At 38.9% G+C, this 24,787-nt stretch overlaps 1 protein-coding gene across 1 annotated transcript in view; it reads left to right on the top strand.

The window, feature by feature from the left end:
* rx1 (retinal homeobox gene 1) overlaps nucleotides 1-24,787 on the top strand; it is a 63,568-nt gene that overhangs the window by 1,095 nt on the left and 37,686 nt on the right. The gene's annotated exons all lie outside the window — the stretch shown is intronic.

Here is a 24,787-nt window from a genome sequence, read left to right as displayed (position 1 = left end):
GGTGCTACTAAACATTAAAAACAGCTTAATGTCGGCTTTAATTTACTGTTATAATAATATTTATATATTCAATATGTTGAATGTTTCATTTTTTTTTTTTGCCTTTTTGAACAAAAGAAAATTGCCATTGCTTCGAGTGGGCGGGCATATTTTTTTCCGGGCTGAGGAACTTGGTGGGGTCAAAGTGCATCATTCGCTGTCGCCTTGTAAATCTGAACTGCCCCCTAGGGCCTGGCATGAATACTACATTTGTTTTCATACGGAATTGCGACATTATTTGAATGAAAACAGGCCCATATAAATGCAAATTTGAAAATTTTCGTATTCTCGGAGAGTCACCATGTAAACGGCCCCTGAATTATGATTGTCATTTCAACTAGGCCTAAATAGTTTGAACATCGCCATTGCGATGTGTGGATGCGTAATACTCGCATCGCATGGACGCGCGATATCCATCTATCTATTTATTTATTTTTGAACACGCAAACTCATATTTCTGCTTCATGGTAGTACAGTGCCACTGCCTCTCACACCTCCCTCCTTACCAGTGCAGCTCACGTTTGGTACTTCAACTTAACGATGATTGACAGGTTTGTAGCTTTGATCTGGCAGAGGAGGCTCGGTAGCTCTATGAATCGAAGGTACAAATGTGTTAATCATTGTTTAGCTTGTTTCACACTAGCGGTAGTGTGCTGTGGCAACTCCTTGTGTAAGTGAGAGGCTATTCTCGGCAGCGTGAGCATATTTGAGTGGACTCACTCAATTAAGCATTCAATAAAGACAAGCATTTTTCCACGTTATTCTAGTCTAAAAATAATTCACATTTTGACGGTGGCACAGTGGTTACCACGTCCACTACTAGGATTGTGGGTTCAATCCCAGGTCCGACCTTCCTGTGTGGAGTTTGCATGTTCTTCCTCTGCCTGCATGAGTTTTCTCCGGGCTCCTGCCACATCCCAAAAAAATGTGAATATAATGCTGATTGAACACTCAAAAGGTGTGAGTGTGCGTGAATGGTTGTGTGTCTATATGGGCCCTCGTGAGAATAAACCGATCAGAAGATGACTGAATTATCTGAATGTTATGGAGCGGGATTAAAAATATGGCGGTAAAGTTGATGCAATGAAAAACGTGTGTGCGCCTACATTTTGTGCTGGTGCAACTTAAGAAAAACGTTTGGCGCACCAGTGCAACCTATGCAAAAAGTAAGTGTGGAGCCTTGGCAATATACCATAAGTTTCACACTATAAGGTGCACCTGACTATAAGCCGCCACCCACCAAATTTGTCATGAAAACGGCATTTGTTCATTGATAAGCCGCACTGGACTATAGGCCACAGATGTCCTCACTGTATTATGGGATATTCACACCAAAAGATATTAACCGGTAACACTTTATTTGACAGTGTCATCATAAGACTGTCATAAGACCAAATGAACCACCATTGGTTCAAGAAGCTTCATTTGGCCATCATTCTTCTCTTGGGGGAGACAGTCAACCCCTGATGCCACTGCTGTCAACACTGTTGTTGTCCAACATGCCTACTAGCATGCATTGCAGTGCTACAAATGTAAATAACAAAATTCATGTTCAGTGCTTATTATTTCTTCAGTTACTGTTCTAGTCGTTTCATTATTTGCTAGTTGGAATTTGAAACACTTTGACAGTGGTGCCATAAGACTGTCATAAGACCATCATAATTATGACACGACACTGCCATGAGCATTAATGAAACGTATAATTTTGTGTCATCCGGCAAATTATCTCACTTTTGAATGGATGTAAAAGGTAAATGGGGTTAACGACATAATTTGCCGGATGACACTTAATGAAACATTAGCAAAAAGGCTCAAATTAGAGGAGGGAAATTGGTCTAAATTGGTAAAGGGAGAAAATTGTAAATAACCTCCTGTTTATCTATTGTTATTTCAATTAGACTCCGTTGAAATGCCTACCCCCTGAGAGACTTTGTAGCAGAAACGGGGGGAAAACATTATTTTGCTGCTGGCCTACAAGCAATTTCACTTGAGGAGTCAGCAGAAAATGGAAGTCTCTTTTGCTGGATTGTTGTCACATTGGATGAGCACTCTGAGGAGATTTAAATCGGTGTAAGCTCAGTATTTGTCTCTGTCCCGTGAGACGCAAACCCAAATTGAGGCTTGATCCTGATCACCCAATGAACCAGAGTCCAGAAGTATTGCTTCAATCTGCTTCATGTTTTTTTTTTCCTCCAGACCAATAATAGGATGCGCTGCAATTTTCCACACAAGGATTTACCGTAAAATCAAATGTAAAAATGATGATAATAATAATAATAATAAAAAAAGATTTGATGGGGTTGCGTGAAGGATTTACTTTTGCTTGCTGTGTACTGGAGGCTTGTTTTTGTGTCACAGGACATACTGGTGCTTTTATCCCACTGGCCATATGTTAATGGTGCATCTAATACCTTCTAAGGTGGGCTTTCTACTTTACTTTGACAGAGAGCAAGCTGTCTAATTTCTTTTCACTAGTACTTTAAATCGCAGTCTATCTGTGCCTATACTGTACTGTATCTTTATCACTATCTATGACTGTCTATCAATCACAATCATTTAGTTTGGGCATTTTCTACTTTTTATACACATTATTATTAAGTCATGGTATTCTTTATTCTGTTCCATAATTTCTAATCAACATCTTATCTAAATTACCGTATTCTCCACTGATTAACACTATTACAATAAGATATTTAAGTATAACTGTTACACACAGGGAATCTTTAAGATCATTGGAGTAGAGCAATTGCATTGATTACCTCTAACCCGCTAAGGACTTTATGTTTTAGTCCACAATGTGTTTCAGTGCCAGCTATTAGGTCATGCTCAGGCTCGAAACGCGTGACTTCTGCGCCACTAATTTTATTAAGGACTGCCTTAATTTTTATTGAAAAATACCGGGAAAAAAAACCTTTGCTATTTCAAAATCAGGATTAAAATGTCACCATTGACATAAAAATTAAGTGATTGTTGTTGAAAAATTACTTTGTAGTGCTAACATTCTTAAAATATATGATTAATACTATGATGAATCAAATAATAAATTTAGCAATAAATGTTTATATTTGCGGTGATGTGTTAAATCAAAGTCTTAATAAAACAATTCATAGTATCTCAAGAATATAGTCCCGATTTTAAAAACGGTCCAACATTTTTAAGGCATAAAACCAATAGAATTGTCATTACTTGACATGAAAAGTCTTAATATTTTCCATGCATGCAGCATGTCTTAGTAAAGTAGCACTAGTGAATCACATGAGCGTCACCTTCGCTACCTCACTCTTCCCTCTTTTTATTCATCCGCCATCCCCCCCACAGGCTGTCCGTCCACCACTCTGGGTAAGCTGACACTGCGCATTTACGCGTTAGCTGCTTTTACCTTTAATAGGATCAGGGCGACTTATGTTGTCATTTGATAAAACCAAGCAGCTTGAAAACTACACTGCTGCCCCTTTAGCCAATTTATGCACAGGATAACGGGCAAACAGTAGAAGGACAAAGATTTGTAAGAGCAAAATTGGAACAGGATAATCACCGCGATCTTGTTGGCTCTGAGGGAGTTGACGTTTAACTTGCAACCATTATGGTTTTGTTTACCTTACTAGGGAATGAATTTAGATCAGGTTTTAAGTAGCAGGAACCCACTGAAATATTCCTTTTGCTCCTTTTCGTTCTTGCTGTATTTATTACCCTGTATTTGCTGCATCAACAACCCTTTATGCAACAGATATTTGAACCCAAATGACAATGCAACACATGGAGACAAACAATATAACAATATTCACACGTATACAGGTCCCTCTAAAAAAATTAGCATATTGTGATAAAGTTCTGAAGTAGTTCAAACCTTTTATTGTTTTAATATTGATGATTTTTGGCAAAAAAAGTCCAGAAAAAACAAAAATCCCTATCTCAAAAAACACTCGACCAATACAAAAAAGTGTTTTTTAATACAAAAAAAGTCAACCTTCAATTAATTATATCAGTTATGCACTCAATACTTGGTCGGGAATCCTTTTGCAGAAATGACTGCTTCAATGCGGCGTGGCATGGAGGCTGCTGAGGTGTTATGGAGGCCCAGGATGCTTCGATAGCGGCCTTAAGCTCATCCACAGTGTTGGGTCCGGTGTCTCTCAACTTCCTCTTCACAATATCCCACAGATTCTCTATGGGGTTCAAGTCAGGAAAGTTGGCAGGCCAATTGAGCCAGGTCCAGGTCGTGCTGAAAAATGAAATCTTCATCTCCATAAAGCTTTTCAGCAGATGGAAGCATGAAGTGCTCCAAAATCTCCTGATAGCTAGCTGCATTGACCCTGCCCTTGATAAAACACAGTAGACCAACACCAGCAGCTGACATGGCACCCCAGACCATCACTGACTGTGGGTACTTGACACTGGACTTCAGGCATTTTAGCATTTCCTTCTCCCCAGACTTCCTCCAAACTCTGGCACCTTGACATGCAAAATTTGCGTTCATCTGAAAAAAGTACTGGTTGGCAACCGGTTCAGGGTGTCCCCTGCCTACTGCCCGTAGTTAACTGGGATAGGCTCCAGCACCTCCGCGACCCTCGTGAGGAAAAGCGGCATGGAAAATGAATGAATGAATGAAAAAAGTACTTTGGACCACTGAGCAACAGTCCAGTGCTGCCTCTCTGTAGCCCAGGTTTAGGCGCTTCTTTAGAGTACATTTTCATGATATGCTAATTTTTTGAGATAGGGATTTTTGGGTTTTCTTGACTTTTATGCCAAAATCATCAATATTAAAACAATAAAAGGCTTGAACTACTTCAGTTGTGTGTAATGAATCTAGAATATATGAAAGTCTAATGTTTATCAGTACATTACAGAAAATAATGAACTTTATCACAATATGCTACTTTTTGAGGATAAAGTATTTTTTATCCTCTGCAAAAAAACGTATTACTGGAGCTTTCAAAGTAGTTACCATTTCTTTCATCTACGCCGCAAAAATAAGCCTCCTTAAAACTAGTTAAATTCCCTTGTTTTCAGTGTAAATCTACCGTAACTTTTGCACTATTAGGCGCACCTGACTATAAGCTGCCACCCACCAAATTTGACACGAAAACGTCATTTGTTCATAGACAAGCCACACTGGACTGTAAGCCGCACTCACTGTATTATGGGATATTTACACCAAAAGATATTAACCGGTAACACTTTATTTGACAGCGGCATCATACAACTGTCAAAAGACTAAATGAACCACCATGAAGCGTTAGACCATTTGGGTGCAAAGCTTCATTGCTTCATTTGGCCATCACTGCTCCCTTTGGGGAGACAGTCAACCTTTGCTGCCACCTGCTGTCAACACTGTTGTCGTCCAGCATGCCACCTAGCGTGCATTGCAGCGCTACAAATGTAAAGAACAATCAAAATTCATGTTCTGTGCTAATTATTTCTGCAGTTACTGTTCCAGTTGTTTCATTAATTGCTAGTTAGGATATTTGTCAACGCTTAATTTGACAGTGGCACCTTAACATTGACATTTCTTTGTCATGAGCATTAATGAACGCTTTAAACAGATGTCATTTAGTGTTATCCGGCAAATAATCTCACTTGTGAATGGATGTAAAAGATCCGAGCTGGACATAGATGGAGTTAGTGACATAATTTGCCAGATGACACGAAATGAGATCTGTGATAAGCATTCAGTAATGCCCATGATTAGGGATGGGAATCGAAATCCGATTCCAATTCAGAACCGGTTCCGAGTGTTTCGAGGCCTCGACATCACAATGAAAAAGCCTTAACGATCCCTTTAACAATCCCTAAAGACGCATATTGCGTCGTGACGTGTCTTGTTGTCCAGACGCATCAAACTAGCACGAACCACTCACTCCAAAGTTTGGCTACACTTCACCAGGAAAAAGAGTGAAAATGAAAGGTTACGATAGTTTAGCACGAGCGTTGCCGCCGTAAACATAACAATGACGTAGGTTCGAACGCTCGAAAGTGTGTCTTCACTTCACGAGGAAAAATTACAACAAAGCGACTTGCAGTCATTGCGAGATGGAAATAACTGCATCGGGAGGGAATAGACTGCACTGTCCTCACCGAGACGCTAAGGTTCAGTCCTGGCTATACAGCTAGCTAAACTCCCAAATGACGATGCAGAAGACGTTGTTATAATTTGCTGACTTTATTCAACCATCATTTGAAACTAAAAATAGAAATGAAACAAATCAATTTCGTCCCCAATAACAAACAGGTTCGCATCAACGTAAATCAGCGATGATTAGCTGCTAACACAGTCATAACAAACAGTTAGCATGCGTTCGCTAGCATTAGCACATCGTTTAAACCACTACACAACTGGATTTAAGTGTCCGATCGCGAGTGGAAACACACAACAACAACACAGAAGATGATACATACAGGCGTTGGCTCTGTGGATATTTTACAAACATTAACAAAGAACGTAGGCTCGTGGCAGTGTTTCCCTTTCTCACTAACTCGCTCACTGGCTTGGATGCGGCATTTCTTCTTCTTCGCGCTCTTCTTCGCGTGAGGAAGCGCAAGGGCACCACCACTTGAGCGTGAAAGCGCCATAAAAAGTAAAAGGCATGCATTTCAATATACTGGTAAATAAAAACAGGGGTCCCCAAACTACGGCCCGCGGCTCCATATTTGGTCTGGCCCCCTGAACAATTCCAGAGAGCATTTTGAATTTTTTTTTGTTTTTTTCTCCCTCAGTAGTGTTATTTATTTCCTGGCCTTTTTCAGTGAATAACTCAGAGAGGGTTATTTGGTTATTATCTATTTAATTAATAGTGCTATTATTATTTATTAGTATTATATTATATTATATTATTATTTTTATTTTATTTACTTTTGTTCCGTGAAGAATCCACAGAGGGTTATTTGATTGTGGCTTTCTGAAAAACAATAATTTTTTTACATTTCGCACTCCTGCAATCGTCACACTCTTTCTGTTACAAACTGACCCCGGCCTCTCATCAGAGAAGGGAAAAGTTATTTGGCCCTCACAGGAAAAAGTTTGGGGACATTGCCAAAGGAAGAACAACGACCTATATGCCAAAATATACCAATATTTTTTATTTCTATTTGAAAAATGTTTCAGTAAAATGTTACACATTCTTGTGCATTTGCCACTTATTGCCACAGTTAACATTGAGGCTTTGGGCCTCTTTTGACCTCGTTGTGAGTTTGTAAGGTTGTGACTTCTGATTAAACAAACTTGATGCCAATCAAAATGTTTGTTCTTCTTTTTCCCGAAATTAGAATCGATAAGAGAATCGATAAAGAATCGAATCGTTAAGCAATATCGATAATGGAATCGGAATCGTAAAAATCGTATCAATTCCCATCCCTACTCATGATAGAGTCATGTCAGAATTACGACGGTCTTATGACACCGCTGTCAAAAAAAAAAAGTTTTACCAAATAACCCAAATAAATCAACAAATATGCCGCACTGGACTATAAGCCACAGGATTCAAAATGAAGGAGAAAAGTAGCGGCTTATAGTCCGAAAATTACGGGAATAGAAATAACTGAAATTATCTGTCAGTGCTTCAAGTAAATTTTACTTAGATTTCTTGAAATAAGAAACATAGCTAGCAAATAAGCTAAACAGATTTGAAGCAATAAATTAGTAAATTTAATCTTTAAAAAAGCTTCAGGTTGTAAAGTTGTAAAGCAATAAAACAAACAACAAAAATGAATGAAATGAACAAGAATCCCACAGAGTATTTCATAATTGGTCAAAATTAATTTTCCAACAGATCATGTGACTAGCACCTTAGAGACGTTCTTTTTGCTTTGCTTAACCAAAACTACTCCTGAGGAGGCTAGATGGATATTTAGAATTTTTTTAAACCTAAGCTTTCAAAAGTTTCAACTGGTATATATATTGTAAGTTAATATTATTGCTGACACTGCGTTTTGGGGTCTCAACATGTCCCCCCCAACACACACATACAAAAGTCAAACTTGGCGTATGTTTACCCATGGGTTAATCAAGAACATGCAGAACGTACAGGGAATGCTATTGTGAAGAGCATCGTTGGCACAGCAAACTAATCTCTAATGAGGTTAATGGAAAGTACATCATACATGGGACGCCTTTAACTCACTTGTTGGCAGAACAAAATCAAGACAATCACAATCACTGTCTTTCGCGCTTGGCAGCATCCTTAGTTTATTGTGTAACAGTTTATACCTGTAAACACTTGGACAGTCTCTCTAGTAAATGTTCTCCTTTTAACTTTATCTTTAGATTTGTTTGAGGTCAACGGAAATCTCTTTAGTGTCTTTAGAGTCATGGCTGATTTCTAGGACACTAAGCTGGCATCAGCTTCTTCAACTCTCTGGCCTCCCCTTGTTTAAAGCGGACACTTGTCTACGACGCGCGCGCGCACGCATAATGAGAATGTCTAAAGCTTTTATTGTGTCGTTTGTGAATGTCATGGAAATGTACAGTTGTGGTCAAAAGTTTACATACACTTGTGAAGAACATAATGTCATGGCTCTCTTGAGTTTCCAGTTATTTCTACAACTCAGATTTTTCTCCGATAGAGTGATTGGAACAGATACTTCTTTGTCACAAAAAACATTCATGAAGTTTGGTTCTTTTATGACTTTATTATGGGTTAACAGAAAAAGTGATCAAATCTGCTGGGTCAAAAATATACATACATGGATCTGAAAAAGCGAATCATTGACTTGAACAAGTCAGGAAAGTCACTTGGAGCCATTTCAATGCAGCTGCAGGTCCCAAGAGCAACAGTGCAAACAATTGTTTGTAACTATAAAGTGCATGGCACTGTTTTGTCACTGCCACGATCAGGAAGAAAACGCAAGCTATCACCTGCTGCTGAGAGAAAATTGGTCAGGAGGGTGAAGATTCAACCGAGAATCACCAAAAAGCAGATCTGCCAAGAATTAGAAGCTGCTGGAACACAGGTGTCAGTGTCCACAGTCAAGCGTGTTTTGCATCTCCATGGACTGAGAGGCTGCCGTGCAAGAAGGAAGCCCTTGCTCCAAAAGCGGCACCTTAAGGCTCGACTGGAGTTTGCTGCTGATCACATGGACAAAGATAAGACTTTATGGAGAAAAGTTCTGTGGTCAGACGAAACAAAAATCAAGCTGTTTGGCCACAATGCCCAGCAATATGTTTGGAGGAGAAAAGGTGAGGCCTTTAACCCCAAGTACACCATGCCTAACATCAAGCACGGTGGTGGTAGTATTATGCTGTGGGGCTGTTTTGCTGCCAATGGAACTGGTGCTTTACAGAGAGTAAATGGGATAATGAAGAAGGAGGATTACCTTCAAATTCTTCAAGATAACCTAACGTCATCAGCCCGAAGATTAGGTCTTGGGCGCAGTTGGGTGTTCCAACAGGACAATGACCCCAAACACACATCAAAAGTGGTAATGGAATGGCTAAATCAGGCTAGAATTAAGGTTTTCGAATGGCCTTCCCAAAGTCCTGACTTAAACCCCATTGAGAACTTGTGGACAATGCTGAAGAAACAAGTCCATATCAGAAAGCCATCAAATTTAACTGAACTGCACCAATTCTGTCAAGAGGAGTGGTCAAAGATTCAACCAGAAGCTTGCCAGAAGCTTGTGGATGGCTACCAAAAGCACCTAATTGAAGTGAAAATGGCCAAGGGACATGTTACCAAATATTAGCGCTGCTGTATGTATATTTTTGACCCAGCAGATTTGATCACTTTTTTCTGTTCACCCATAATAAAGTCATAAAAGAACCAAACTTCATGAATGTTTTTTGTGACAAAGAAGTATCTGTTCCAATCACTCTATCAGTGAAAAATCAGAGTTGTAGAAATAACTGGAAACTCAAGAGAGCCATGACATTATGGTCTTCACAAGTGTATGTAAACTTTTGACCACAACTGTACTTTCTCTTTTAACATGAAAACAATAGTTTTCCTGACATTTTGTTTGTCAAAGGATAAGCCATGGTACGTAGAGCGCTTCCACATGATTACTGATCTCGTTGTTCAGAGATGTGAGTCAGGAGAACGGGATGAAATAAATTCTCAAAAACATGTTGGTGTTTGGGGGTGTTTGGGGTAGGGGGGGTGTAGAATTTTTTTACACTTATTTTGGGTGTAATGAGTTATTTGGGACCAAACATTTGGCAAACCTTGGTCGAGGGCCTCATTTCAATTTCAAATCGGACAGATGGACCAGGTCATGTTGAAATGTAGACTTTTAATAAATTCAGGGTGTACCACACCTAATTGCCCTTAGTTAGCTGGGATAGGCTCCAGCACATTCGCGACTCTAGTAAGGATAAACGGATCACAAGATAAATGAATAAACGTGTAATAAAGTTGTTAATGTTTGTATATAGAGCGTATTTGACTATAGGCCGCGAGTTTCAAACAATGACAATACAATGGTCCCTCGTTTTTTACAGCTAATGGGTACCACTCCCAACCCCGCAAATATCAAAAAGTGGAGCCTGTTTACATTTAAAAAATGTAAACACCAAAATGTCACACCAAACTGCCGTAATTCATTTATTTTTGCGAAAGTATTTAATTTATTTCTGCGAAAGTATTTTTTTTTTAAGATATGTAATGCGACCACAATAGAGAGGAGTTCTTCGGCCACTCGTGCTCATGCTGCATTCGAGGAAGGTGGGAAGTCGGACATATCCCACTCTGATGTTACCAGTTGGGACTTCAAAGTGTTCCAAGTGTTTTTTTATTTTTTATTTTGGCATCAAAAGGCATGTTGACCTCCAGCAAACCTGCCTTCTCATAAGCGATCAAATAGTGGAGGAAAAACAATGGCCACATAGTAAACTGCCTTCGTTAGTTTTACTATTGACAGTCTGCTTTTCGACGGGCAGCGATTTTGTCGAGTGACGTCTGATTGAAGCAACTCGTGAAGTCGGGGTACTTGCGACTAGGCCCGCGCAGTTCAAGTGGCGTTCCTATTCTCATTAAAATATGAAAACCTATAAATGTTTGGTTGGTTGGTTTTAGTTAAAGCAGACACTGTTTTTTTCATCTGTGTGATTTTGACAAAGATCAGATTACATTTGATGGTGATTTTATGCAGAAATGTGAGAAATTCCAAAAGGTTCAGATACTTTTTCATACCACTGTACATCTAAAAGTTGGTCATTTTTCACCTAATTGAAAAATTTGCTTTCAAATGTTTTAAATGTGTCTATTCTTGAATTAAAAATATATCTGACCATCAAGTTTTTTTAAAGATTAAATTTACTAAATTATTGCTTAAAATAAGTCTGTTAAGCTTATTTTCAGCTAGCTGTTTCCTTTTTTATTTTTATTTTTTTGTGTGTTCAATGTATCTGTTCAGATTTAACAGCATTAGAGACAGATACACGCAAGACATGTTTTTCCCCACAGTATAATTAAAAAAAACCTTATGTGTATATGTATAGTTTTATAAATGTTTTTTAAGCATGGCAAATTTAATAATGATGATATAAATGAGATATATACACATATAAAAGAAAACAATGATTTGTACATGTATAGATATGCATATATCTTAATATATTTAGATAACACATTAGACCCGAGTGGCTCCTTCCTTGACATACAATAATGACGATGATGATGATGAAACACCTGTGCACTTCGACTAAAACGATGAAGATGACACTGTGCACAGGTGTCAAGGGAGCCTTATACGGTATCTAAAAAATCCGCGAAATATCTGAAACCTTAAATTTTCGAAGCGTGAATTGGCGAGGGATCTCAGTGGTCCAAAAATGACCAAAAACCTTAGAACTGAGTTGGTCATGTATGGCCCATGTGCCATAGTTTACCCCACCTCTGTAATGGACGCACGATCAAATAGAGGAGAGTTTGTACAGCCTTATGCAACCGCTTTGTTTACTATTGTGTATGGGATTATTCCTCACGGAAAACAAAACTTCTTATGAGCTTACCTGGTGGCCTCTCAGTGAATGCCAACATTTTAAATGACTGCACTTACAAAGTCCCACCACCTTTCCGCCTAATGATTGATTGATGAATGGATGATTGAGTTACTCCACAGTCAAGTGAGAGTTGGCGTGGCCTTAAGTGATCTTCTGTCAAAACATGACATTAGCATGACACCACCAAACTGTGCTCGGAGTTGTTAAATCATAACATTTTCAGGCTGTCTTGCCTTGAATACTCTACAGTACCATTAATATGCATAAAAGTCCATAAATGAATAAATAAAGGTTTCTAACTATTTCGAATGAAAATTGACAGACGAGCACATATCTCGTAGCGTCAACAAGGACAACACCAAGTTGGTGATAATACACACTAAGTAGGAAAACAGTATTTCATTATTTTCAATGAATTATACCCACCTGGACGCCACAAACTGTATGCAAGCAAGCAAGATCTCTGGCTGTCAAAGAGGTCTGACTTCTTCTAACGAGGCTCCACTCGTTACCTGTATTAATGGCACCTGTTTTAACTCATTATCGGTATAAAGACACCTGTCCACAATCTAAGTCAGTCACACTCCAAACTCCACTATGGCCAAGACCAAAGAGCTGTCGAAGGACACCAGAGACAAAATTGTAGACCTGCACCAGGCTGGGAAGACTGAATCTGCAATAGGTAAAACGCTTGGTGTAAAGAAATCAACTGTGGGAGCAATTATTAGAAAATGGAAGACATACAAGACCACTGATAATCTCCCTCGATCTGGGGCTCCATGCAAGATCTCACCCCGTGGCGTCAAAATGATAACAAGAACGGTGAGCAAAAATCCCAGAACCACACGGGGGGACCTAGTGAATGACCTACAGAGAGCTGGGACCACAGTAACAAAGGTTACTATCAGTAACACAATGCACCGCCAGGGACTCAAATCCTGCACTGCCAGACGTGTCCCCCTGCTGAAGGAAGTACATGTCCAGGCCCATCTGCGGTTCGCTAGAGAGCATTTGGATGATCCAGAAGAGGACTGTGAGAATGTGTTATGGTCAGATGAAACCAAAATAGAACTTTTTGGGAGAAACACAGGTTCTCGTGTTTAGAGGAGAAAGAACACTGAATTGGTTCCAAAGAACACCATACCCACTGTGAAGCATGGGGGTGGAAACATCATGCTTTGGGGCTGTTTTTCTGGAAAGGGACCAGGACGACTGATCTGTGTAAAGGAAAGAATGAATGGGGCCATGTATCGAGAGATTTTGAGTGAAAATCTCCTTCCATCAGCAATGACATTGAAGATGAGACGTGGCTGGGTCTTTCAGCATGACATTGATCCCAAACACAAAGCCAGGGCAACAAAGGAGTGGCTTCGTAAGAAGCATTTCAAGATCCTGGAGTGGCCTCGCCAGTCTCCAGATCTCAACCCCATAGAAAATCTGTGGAGGGAGTTGAAAGTCTGTGTTGCCCAACGACAGCCCAAAACATCACTGCTCCAGAGGAGATCTGCATGGAGGAATAGGCCAAAATATCCGCAACAATGTGTGAAAAGCCTGTGAAGAGTTACAGAAAACGTTTGGCCTCCGTTATTGCCAACATAGGGTAGATAACAAAGTATTGAGATGAGCTTTTGGTATTGACCAAATACCTATTTTCCACCATGATTTGCAAATAAATTCTTTAAAAATCAAACAAAGTGATTCTATGTTTTTTTCCCACATTCTGTCTCTCATGGTTGAGGTTTACCCATGTTGACAATTACAGGCCTCTCTAATATTTTCAAGTGGGAGAACAATGCACAATTAGTGGTTGACTAAATACTTATTTGCCCCACTGTAGTAGTTAGCATGTCTGCCTGACAGTTCTGAGATTAAGGGTTCAATCCCGAACACTCTCCAGATTGTCCGTAGGTATGAGTGTGTGTGTGAATGCTTGTTTGTCTCATTGTGCCCTGTGATTGGCTGGCAACCAATTCAGGGTGTACTGAGCCTACTGTCCATACTGAACTGGGGTAGGCTCCAGCACCCTGGTGATGATAAGCGGCACGGAAGATGAATGAAAAAATAAATTGTTCAACAATGCAAGAATTTATACATATATCTCTTGATCACAATGTAGGGGCTTTTTCGATGGTATATATAGTCAAGAAAAATAAGAAATAGCCTCAACACTACTGTAAGTTATGAAAAGAACAGCCTTGAGTGTGTACGCACCATTGCCTCTAGGAAAATTAAATCTATTTTGTATTTCAGTCCTCAGGATGTTTCCTTGTTATGTGTGTTTAATTTTGCGGTTGATTTCAACCACAGTATCAAAAACATAACGAGTCTCTAGTTGTTGTTGTTGTTGTTTTTTTAATTAACTTGCATCCATGTACATATGACAAATGTTCCGCGTTGCTTCGACGTGAAAATTCATTTTTTAAAACCGTTTTTCCTTGTGTAATTAATTAATCATAATTAACGATTTATAGCCTTACCCATAGTCTAAGCATCAAAATGAAAAAAATGAATAAACTTCTATGAAGCACATTTAAGCTGTTCAGACCATAAGGACACTCAGATTCTGAACAGGATAAATAAATTACTGCTGCAACGATTACTCAATTAACTCGAGTAATATGTTTAATTAGAGTGGTTTGTTTTGAAAGTGTTTCCATTTAGTTTTATTGATTTGGGTGAGTTCACTTCCCTCTAGTGGCAACGGGGAATATGACCTTATTCATTTAACAAGGCTGAATCCAGCTGCTCCTTGTTAAGACCAACATAAGACAAGGTTTTTTTTTTAGTTGATATGTTTTTTTATATATATATATATTCCTAATTTAATTTATAGGTATATTTAGCATTTTTTTGCGGGATGGGTTTGAACAATTTGTTAAGAGTATTTTTTTTTTTTTTTTTTAATGTTTGCATTTCATAGCATTTATGTTTGGAGACTTTTGCTATGCGAGTTAGCCAGTTCTTTTGTTGTACTTAGATCCTCATTTATTTATTCAGGTATTTTAATTCATTTTTAAATGCATTCATTGCTCTTGTGAAACGAATGTGCAATCCTGAATAAATTGAAGAAATACTCAGGAATCTTATTTATTTGTATTCGCAGTTAATGCTCTTTTGGAAGTGCAGTCTTAGGAAGCCTTTCTTTCACATTTCCTAAAATTTATTGTACAACGCATTAAATGTTCCTAATCCGATTACTGGATTGTTCAAACTAACTAGTTGATAGATTAATCGATCACTGAAATAATCGCTAGCTGCAGCCCTTAAATAAACACAGAAATGACCCGACTTCTGAGTGCAGTCATTTTGTAATGTTAATTTTACATATACACTGATAGACTTGCGCAAAAGTGCGTGTGATAATCGATATTAATGATGTCAAAAAAAGGGGCAAGCAATCTAGATTAGGTGCATTTGATTGGCTAAATAGCACTGGCAGTACAAGTGGCCACTTCCTACAAATAGTGGCTTTTATTTGTTTTTCTCCAATGTTGAACAATCAAAAAATGAAATTGTGTTTTTTCATTTTATTAGACAACGTTCTTTCTGCTGCGATACATATGACAAAGGCATTGTCTTTACCTTTAAGTATGGTGGCCCTAAGGGGCAGTAAAAACATGCGTCATTGTCAAAAGTCAAATTCGAAAATGTTTGAAGACCAACATCAGTCTACAAAGTGCACCAGTGATCCTCAACCACTGTGCCATAGCTTAGTGTTTCAAGAGAGATCATTATACTTATGTTCTGTAGAAATTGAGAATGTAAAAATAAATACTTTGAGAAACAGTGCAGTAAACCATCTGACGAATATCATATTATTACATTAAAACCAAAAGAATTACTCCACTATTCATATAGAGTGCACATGAAGGAGCACACATTCTGAACTGCCATGGAAAGCAGCACGTCTCCGCGAATAGACATCGTAGTTAAATGCCACATATCACGTCACTAAACTGTACAGCTTATATTGAAAATACACTCCTCCAGATTGAACCTTGAAAAGCTCTCAGGTCGGCTACTCTAAGATTACCGGCTCTTCTCCAGGGTTCAAGCTAAATATGGCGAAGCTGGCCTGAGCTACTACGCTGCCCAAATTGGGAAACACTCCAAGAGAGTGAGAACAACTGACACAGTTTGCATTGCTGACTGTTTACCTTTTTTTTTCTTTGTATATTTACTAGTTTTGAGTTGTTGTAAACAAATAAAAGCATGTGAACCCTATGGAATTCATTAAATGTCTGCAAATTGTTCGTAATGATGATCAAAATCACAAGAATAAAACAGTTAAAACAATACCAAAGCAACGTGTCTTCTTATTTTTAATGGGCTGAGGTGAGGACTTTATATAAAAAGTTGTATTAACTTGGGAGAAGTTATATACACAAGAATTGTGGCCTATACTACGAAGCCGGTTTTCTGGCTTAGCAGGGTAACTTCGAGAGTAACTTTATCACGTGCGACGTAAGTTCGCGGCTATGCGAGACTACGAAAGGTGGATATGTTGGAACCGAGAAGTGTTGCCATGGCAACACACGCCACACGCCAAACCTGGTCGTGTCAGAGTTAGATCTTGCTTAACATCAGGATTCCAATTAACCACGCTCTATTTAAACAGCACCCCTCCGCGGACGTGTCCTCCTGACAATGACAGCGTACTTGGACGACCCATACGACATTGGCGCGCGGATTGTGAGGGGCTCTCTACGGAGGGCACGGGTATTTCGGGACCGCCAAAATTCGCTGGCGTACCCGGAAGATGTTCCCCATGAAAGACATATTTTCAAGTGAGGAAATTCTTTACCTGTGCCAACTGATCGAGGCGGACGTCACTAATGTAACCCGCCGAGTCAGGCCCTCACAACCGCGCAGCTTGTGTGCCTGTCCGTGCGCTCTTTTGCCAGGAACAATATATGTATTCCATGAGTCCATCGGTGATGCTGAATATCTGCGTAAGAACACTGTATGCCGTGCGATTCGGAGTGGGGTATGGAAACGCTTCAAATTGATTGTTGAAATCGCTGAATGTAAACGAATGCGGAGCTTTGCTCTCATGCAAGAAATATATTTAACGGACTTTCCAGCGTTATTTCGTTGTGTAAATGTATTTATAATAATCATAGAAATATGTAGACTATTTAAACATTGAGAAAACTTGCGTTTTTTTCTGCCAACTCGAAGAGATTAAATTGTCAAATCCACTGCTAGGACAGACGCACAAATATAAAAGATATAAATGTTTATTGAATATGCATCTTACAGTCTTGTTTGTCAGCGAATATTCGTTACAAAAGACGGGCTTTAATTTACGCAACAACGCATGGCATCCCCGCATTTTCTTCCTCTCCTGAGTCCTCACAAATATAACATAAAATTTTGGGAGGGGGGGTTGGGCTTGGGCCTGCAAATCAAGTTGATTGATCGGACTCGGGTCGGGTCGAGCTGGATTTTTTAGGCCCAAACTAAAAAAAAGAACATACGTGTTCATACAGTCAAGGAGACTAAACATACAATCATCCTGCTTCATGTGGTGATGCGCGATAAATTATTTCTTACTGTTAATGTACCAAATCTTCTTTTATTGTCCTGACAGCAGGCTTTATTTCTTTTCATGGACATAAGTAAACTGGCATATTGACGCATTCACAAATCACACGATCTGTAAATTCGCTGTCAACAGACCCGTCGCGCTCAACTCGCCGAATCGGTGTTGGATTTCGCGGTGAGGGTGGATTTTAATCATCGCGCATTCCTCCTCTGTGAAGTGAGGTGCCCGTGCCATCGTCACAAGTAGTGTTTGACTCTGCTCTCCGGCCCCTTTTATGTGAACGCGCAGTAACTCTGACTGGGTTGACACAGGTTCGACTAATCAACCTCATAATCAGCGTCGTAGCACCGATTGATCACAAACTAGACAACCAGGTTTTGTCAACTCCGGTTACCCGCTGGTAAACTGGATTACTTCTGGGGAGGTTGAACTCGGTTCGTAGTATAGGCCACTGATGTCCAACAGCTCATGGTTAGACAGGTTCTCTAAAATGGAGAAAGCTAAGCTTTGTTGCTTGATTCTGTAAATATGACAGAAGTAGCAAAAGCAATTTAAACATTTGGTGCAATTTTTACTAGGAGTACAACAATTAGTCGATATGTATTGACATATTGATTTGTGAAACAAATTGAAATCACCCAAAACCAGGAGTGAAAGTGGTGAGAGTTTTTTTACCAGAAGTCCCTGACATAAAGGTCGAAACAGAGCCAGAATGATTTTTCGTGTTTTTTTTTTTTTTTTTTTTTTTTTGGGGGGGGGGGGGGGGGGGTCAAATCTTCTGAAACCACAGAAATGCAAAGAAAACTGCTTTTGGCAATTATAACTATAAAACACAACAAGTTTTACATTTACATTAAACTACTGCATTATTGCCTGGCACGGCCAGACTGTTCTCCCAGTGTTTTTCAAACACTGATAGAATAGTCTGGGACCCAGCCCATTAACGGCCTCTCAAGCAAGTACAAACTCAATCGACAAATCAGATTCGTTTATTTGCGTGACGTGTTTTTAACGAGCAACGTCACTCTTCCGCGTCGGAAGTCGTCTCCAAAACAACTAGGGATGGGCGATACCATTGATTTTGGATTCGATCCGATACCAAGTAATACATAGCCAAATATTGCGATCCCGATCCAATATCGATACCGGAAGTTCATATTTTATATATACACAACCCTGCAGATTTCTCAGCCATTCTGATGTCATCTAATGTACAACTACAGCAAGCACTCAAAAATTATTAAAAGTCTCTTTGTGTCAAATATGCATTGCAATGGAAAAACTGCTGCTTTTAATAACTAGCAAAGAAGTTTCCCTACAAACTCACTAACCAATCCATCAACAACAAAATCTGATAGTCAGTCTTACTCTTTAGCCATGACCCTTAAATTCATATGCACGGAACATTTCCCTGCAACACGTATTCGATTTAAATTTTATTCTACCTAAGTTAAATATTCTTGATCTAATTAAAGAACGAATTAATAGTAGCATGTTACCACCTTCTAATGGTAGATTATTAAAAACAAATCCAATAAACAATAGTCACTTGCCGCTTTTGAATTTTATTTTACTAACACAATTTTCAAACAGATTTTGAAATAATTGAAACAGACCTTTGACAAAATAAAAATAAATACCAACAAAACATAAGAAATCAAGCATTTAATTGTATGTAACATAAAACATTATGGAAAAATATATTTTACAGAAAAATAAATAAAATATTAAACAAAATAAATACTAAACATAAAGTAGCAAGAAATAATAATAAATGAATAAGAAATAATAAGGTCAACTAAGGCATTAGGTCAGTAGGTTTCCTTTTCTTGAGAACCTTAAAGTCTGCAGCAGGATAGTTTAAATCTCTAAATATTTAACAAACCATTTACTTAACACTTTTATTAAAGTCACTGCTTATGTGCGTGCACTGCTTACGTGCAAAAGTGTGCACAAAAATACAACCAAAAAATAGACAAAGAAAATATCATGTGTTAATTCCAAATATCGATACTTTTGCTTGGGAATCGATACCTAAAACTGAATCGAAATATCGATATTTTGGTATTGATCCGCCCATCCCTAAAACAACACAGATGGCGAACAGGACAGCCAAGAATATGTTCCAATCCACGGTAAAATCAGTTTTAAATGACTAAAAACACATCGACACAAGTCATTGACAACGGTCTGTCTAGCGCTAGCCATGTTGAATAAACTCCGCTCTCCTCGTATGTTTACTTCCGCGTGCAAGTACCTCGTCCCGCCCGTCGCTGATTGGTCCACTCCGCTGTCTGTTTGCTGTGGCTTGCTCCGCCCTGGAAATTTTATCCGCTTAATGGTGGCCAGACTCAATAGCTGGAACAGCGGTGAGTCTGGAGTACCAGGCTAACTGCATTACACTTACTGTAACAAGGCATAGAAAATAACAAAATATTCTAAATAAAATTAAAATATATGCAGTCCTTTAGGTGAGCCTAAACCCACAGCCACAGCTCAACATTATTACCATCAGAACAAAAATAACTGAATTATTTTCCATAAAAAGCCTGTGTGTATGACTCGTGTCATGTTTACATTATACACACACACTCTTTCTCAACACAGACAGTTGCTAGAGAGAAAAAAAACACCATGTTTTACCACCGCTAGACACACTAAACACATTGAAATTAATTCTCGTAGCTGGTGGGAACGTTAATCAGGTAATGCCTCCTTGGCAGCCACTTTCCGCAAACATGTTTTACATGTCGGTTGGCCCTCCTCTAAGCTGCGGCTGTGTGTACATTTTCTGTAGCCGAAGTTTTCCCATACCGACTATTTCGTTTTCACCGATGGGGGGAAAAAGTTCAGGAGTTTCACCTCCTCCAGCCATCGTGTAGCACAGCTGACTCACTGACACTGATCAACAACCTGTGGGGGAAGGTTGAGCCTTGTAGCTGCAAGCGAGTGCAGTTCTCCATGCATTTTTGGGACATAAAAAAATAGCTAATTCTGTAGGGAAGGTATGATGGAAAATTTTTGCGGTTTTGAAACCTTGACGTTTTCATACCACATGTCTAGTGCAAAATACCGTATTGGCCCGAATATAAGACAGTGTTTTTTGCATTGAAATAAGACTGAAAAAGTGGGGGTCGTCTCATATTCGGGATCTAGACATTATACCCATTCACGACGCTAGATGGCGCCAGATATCATTGAAGCGAATGCTGAACTTAGTAATGTTCTGTCATGACAGATCTCAGCTACTCTCAAGTTTAACCAGTTTGCATTATTTTATTGCAATGTTTTTCCTTATTCAGATTTGTTTCAAGACTACAGTTACAGTTAGCCTTTTTTTATCGCATTAATTCAACAAGCTTTTTTGTTTTTTGCTGTCTCAGAAACATGCGCATTTAAACAAACCAGAGCTAACTATCCATGCTAATCACATGTCAGTATGTCAGCCAATTAAACGGACAACTGGAGTCCAGGGCAGGGTAGTTCGCTGCGAGCATGCGCGCATCGACATGAGTGGACTATCTCGTCGATACACACACTGGGAGAATTCCGTGGAATAAATGACTAATAAATATCTCTGTGCAAACGGGTGACGGGTGACGAGTACACAAGCACATTATTAGGCTTGTCGTTAAGACTTGTGTATGTAAATCTTGATGTTAGTAGACTCTTTTTTTTTTTCTTGGAGATGAGTGTGAGGCAGCCTGTCAGTTTTTTTTTTTTAACATGGAGGTTTGACAGTTTCCGTCATATTTTCGGCATCAAATCACCATTCCGCCCCCGAATTTTATACCGGAACAGCGTATCGGACCGTCCTGGCCCACCTTCACCCATGCTCAAAACCCAAAAGATCGAGCAATATCCTCGTGTGGATATCCCGTGTTGTTAAGATACAGTGCCTTGCAAAAGTATTCGGCCCCCTTGAACCTTGCACCCTTTCGCCACATTTCAGGCTTCAAACATAAAGATATACAATTTTAATTTTTTGTCAAGAATCAACAACAAGTGGGACACAATTGTGGAGTGGAACAAAATTTATTGGATAATTTAAACTTTTTTAACAAATAAAAAACTGAAAAGTGGGGCGTGCAATATTATTCGGCCCCCTTGCGTTAATACTTTGTAGCGCCACCTTTTGCTCCAATAACAGCTGCTAGTCGCTTGGGGTATGTTTCTATCAGTTTTGCACATCGAGAGACTGACATTCTTGCCCATTCTTCCTTGCAAAACAGCTCGAGCTCAGTGAGGTTGGATGGAGAGTGTTTGTGAACAGCAGTCTTCAGCTCTTTCCACAGATTCTCGATTGGATTCAGGTCTGGACTTTGACTTGGCCATTCTAACACCTGGATACGTTTATTTTTGAACCATTCCATTGTAGATTTGGCTTTATGTTTTAGATCATTGTCCTGTTGGAAGATAAATCTCCGTCCCAGTCTCAGGTCTTGTGCAGATACCAACAGGTTTTCTTCCAGAATGTTCCTGTATGTGGCTGCATCCATCTTCCTGTCAATTTTAACCATCTTCCCTGTCCCTGCTGAAGAAAAGCAGGCCCAAACCATGATGCTGCCAACACCATGTTTGACAGTGGGGATGGTGTGTTCAGGGTGATGAGCTGTGTTGCTTTTACGCCAAACATATCGTTTTGCATTGTGGCCAAAAAGTTCAATTTTGGTTTCATCTGACCAGGGCACCTTCTTCCACATGTTTGGTGTGTCTCCCAGGTGGCTTGTGGCAAACTTTAAACGAGACTTTTTATGGATATCTTTGAGAAATGGCTTTCTTCTTGCCACTCTTCCATAAAGGCCAGATTTGTGCAGTGTACGACTGATTGTTGTCCTATGGACAGACTCTCCCACCTCAGCTGTAGATCTCTGCAGTTCATCCAGAGTGATCATGGGCCTCTTGGCTGCATCTCTGATCAGTTTCTCCTTGTTTGAGAAGAAAGTTTGGAAGGACGGCCGGGTCTTGGTAGATTTGCAGTGGTCTGATGCTCCTTCCATTTCAATATGATGGCTTGCACAGTGCTCCTTGAGATGTTTAAAGCTTGGGAAATCTTTTTGTATCCAAATCCGGCTTTAAACTTCTCCACAACAGTATCTCGGACCTGCCTGGTGTGTTCCTTGGTTTTCATAATGCTCTCGGCACTTTAAACAGAACCCTGAGACTATCACAGAGCAGCTGCATTTATACGGAGACTTGATTACACACAGGTGGATTCTATTTATCATCATCGGTCATTTAGGACAACATTGGATCATTCAGAGATCCTCACTGAACTTCTGGAGTGAATTTGCTGCACTGAAAGTAAAGGGGCCGAATAATATTGCACGCCCCACTTTTCAGTTTTTTATTTGTTAAAAAAGTTGAAATTATCCAATAAATGTTGTTCCACTTCACGATTGTGTCCCACTTGTTGTTGATTCTTGAGAAAAAAATTAAATTTCATATCTTTATATTTGAAGCCTGAAATGTGGCGAAAGGTTGCAAGATTCAAGGGGGCCAAATACTTTTGCAAGGCACTGTATATGGTTTTCATTCAAATGTATGAAATGTTACAGCTGCAGATTTGTCAAAAACATTAAATTTGCTTTGTATTTTTTTATTGCTTTATTTATTTATATTTTTATTGCTTAAAATTGAGCTGATTGTTTTGAATGTGTATGCATAACATTGTATCAAATGGTTGCAAACACCGAACAATTGACAAAAGCATTGATATTGTGTTGTGTCGTCTGGAAATTGATGATTTACACTTCTACCCAAGGGCATAGGTTTGGTCTCAATATTGGTAGGGACGATATGACAGCATAACCTGCATGTACACTTTTTGCTGGGGACGGGACTTTAATAACACCAAACAGATTGGGTGAACGAGGTTTCAGGGCTACACTTCTCAGCAATGTGAATCTAATTAATTGATAGGCTAAATGATCAATGCAAAATAAATCTGTGATGAATTTTACTGCAAATTTATAATGTCTAAATCTGATAATTTTTCTTAAATTTAGTTTCTTAAATTTAGTCGAATAATTTTCGCCATCTTGTTTTGAGTGTTAAAGACCATACATCTAAAAGTTGGTCATTTTTCCCCTAAATCCAGAAAAAAATTGCTTTCAATAATGCTTTGAACTATCTATTCTTGAATTAAGAACATTTCTGACAAGTTTAAAAAATATATGGCGGAAAGCACTCAGGTGACTTGATGCTCCGCTCGGAGACCCCCAATTTGGCCAAATTTCAAAATTGTCCGATATGCATGTGTGATACATCATTGGATAGCTTAAAATCTCAATTTTCTGGGGGAAGACAAATTTTGGACTGGAGGGCTTTTTTTTTCTTTTAATGTTTTTTAAACAGCAAAACCCTATCTGGAGGTGAGAGCAGAACAGACGCCATGACTTTAACGAGATATTATCACGTACTTAACTTGTTTCGATCCACAAACTCCCATATTGCATGTATCACTGAGTGTCAAGACACAGCTGTAAATGGCCACAGCTGGATTTTTGGAGGATTTTGTGGGTGAAACGTCGTAATATAACAAGGTTCGCGATGCAGAAATCGCAGACATCAAGGAGTGGTCGAGATTTTGTTTTTCATATAGTATTTACCCTTTTCAATTTTTTTTTTTTTCTTCAATTTTTCTCTGGATCGAATATTTATCATCTAACATATCGGGGAAAATGCGACAGTAACAAAAAAATACAATTTAGCGATAATTATGAGGTAGATATCCGTGACTTTTTTACAGACGCCATTTTTTTCCATTGTGATGTAATTTGTTTAAAAATTTAAAATACGCGAGTGAATAATTTTTTTAAGTCGTTTTTTTTTTTTTTTTTTTTTTTTAAACAAAATATTAGACATCAATTAATGATTCTATGCTAAAAATGACAGACATTTGAATAATAAATATAATTAGTTACCTTGTTTTCATGGCTGGGTTGAAACAAAAACGGTTGCGCGACGTCTGTAAACGGGGTTTCCAGGGTAAAACAGGCAAATTAAAAATAGTTTGGGGGCTTCATGTGCCATGAATCTGCTACGGCAGCATATAGACATATTGTTCTATCAAACACAACAGTTGTTTTGACTTAAAATACAGCAGTTTCTTTTAAAGAGGAGTGCAAGAGCAGAAACTGCTTTTTCAGTCTTGTCTGTGTTTTCCGCCATATACGTATAAATATATTAAACATACTTTTTGCTTAAAATAAGTCTTAAGCTTATTTTCAGCTAGCTATTTTTCTTATTTCAACAAATCTAAG

The sequence above is a fragment of the Corythoichthys intestinalis genome, chromosome 7 (assembly GCF_030265065.1).
Source record: "Corythoichthys intestinalis isolate RoL2023-P3 chromosome 7, ASM3026506v1, whole genome shotgun sequence".
Lineage (NCBI taxonomy): Eukaryota > Metazoa > Chordata > Actinopteri > Syngnathiformes > Syngnathidae > Corythoichthys > Corythoichthys intestinalis.
Note: the sequence above shows the minus strand (reverse complement) of the source record. Positions and strands in the feature narration are given on the sequence as shown.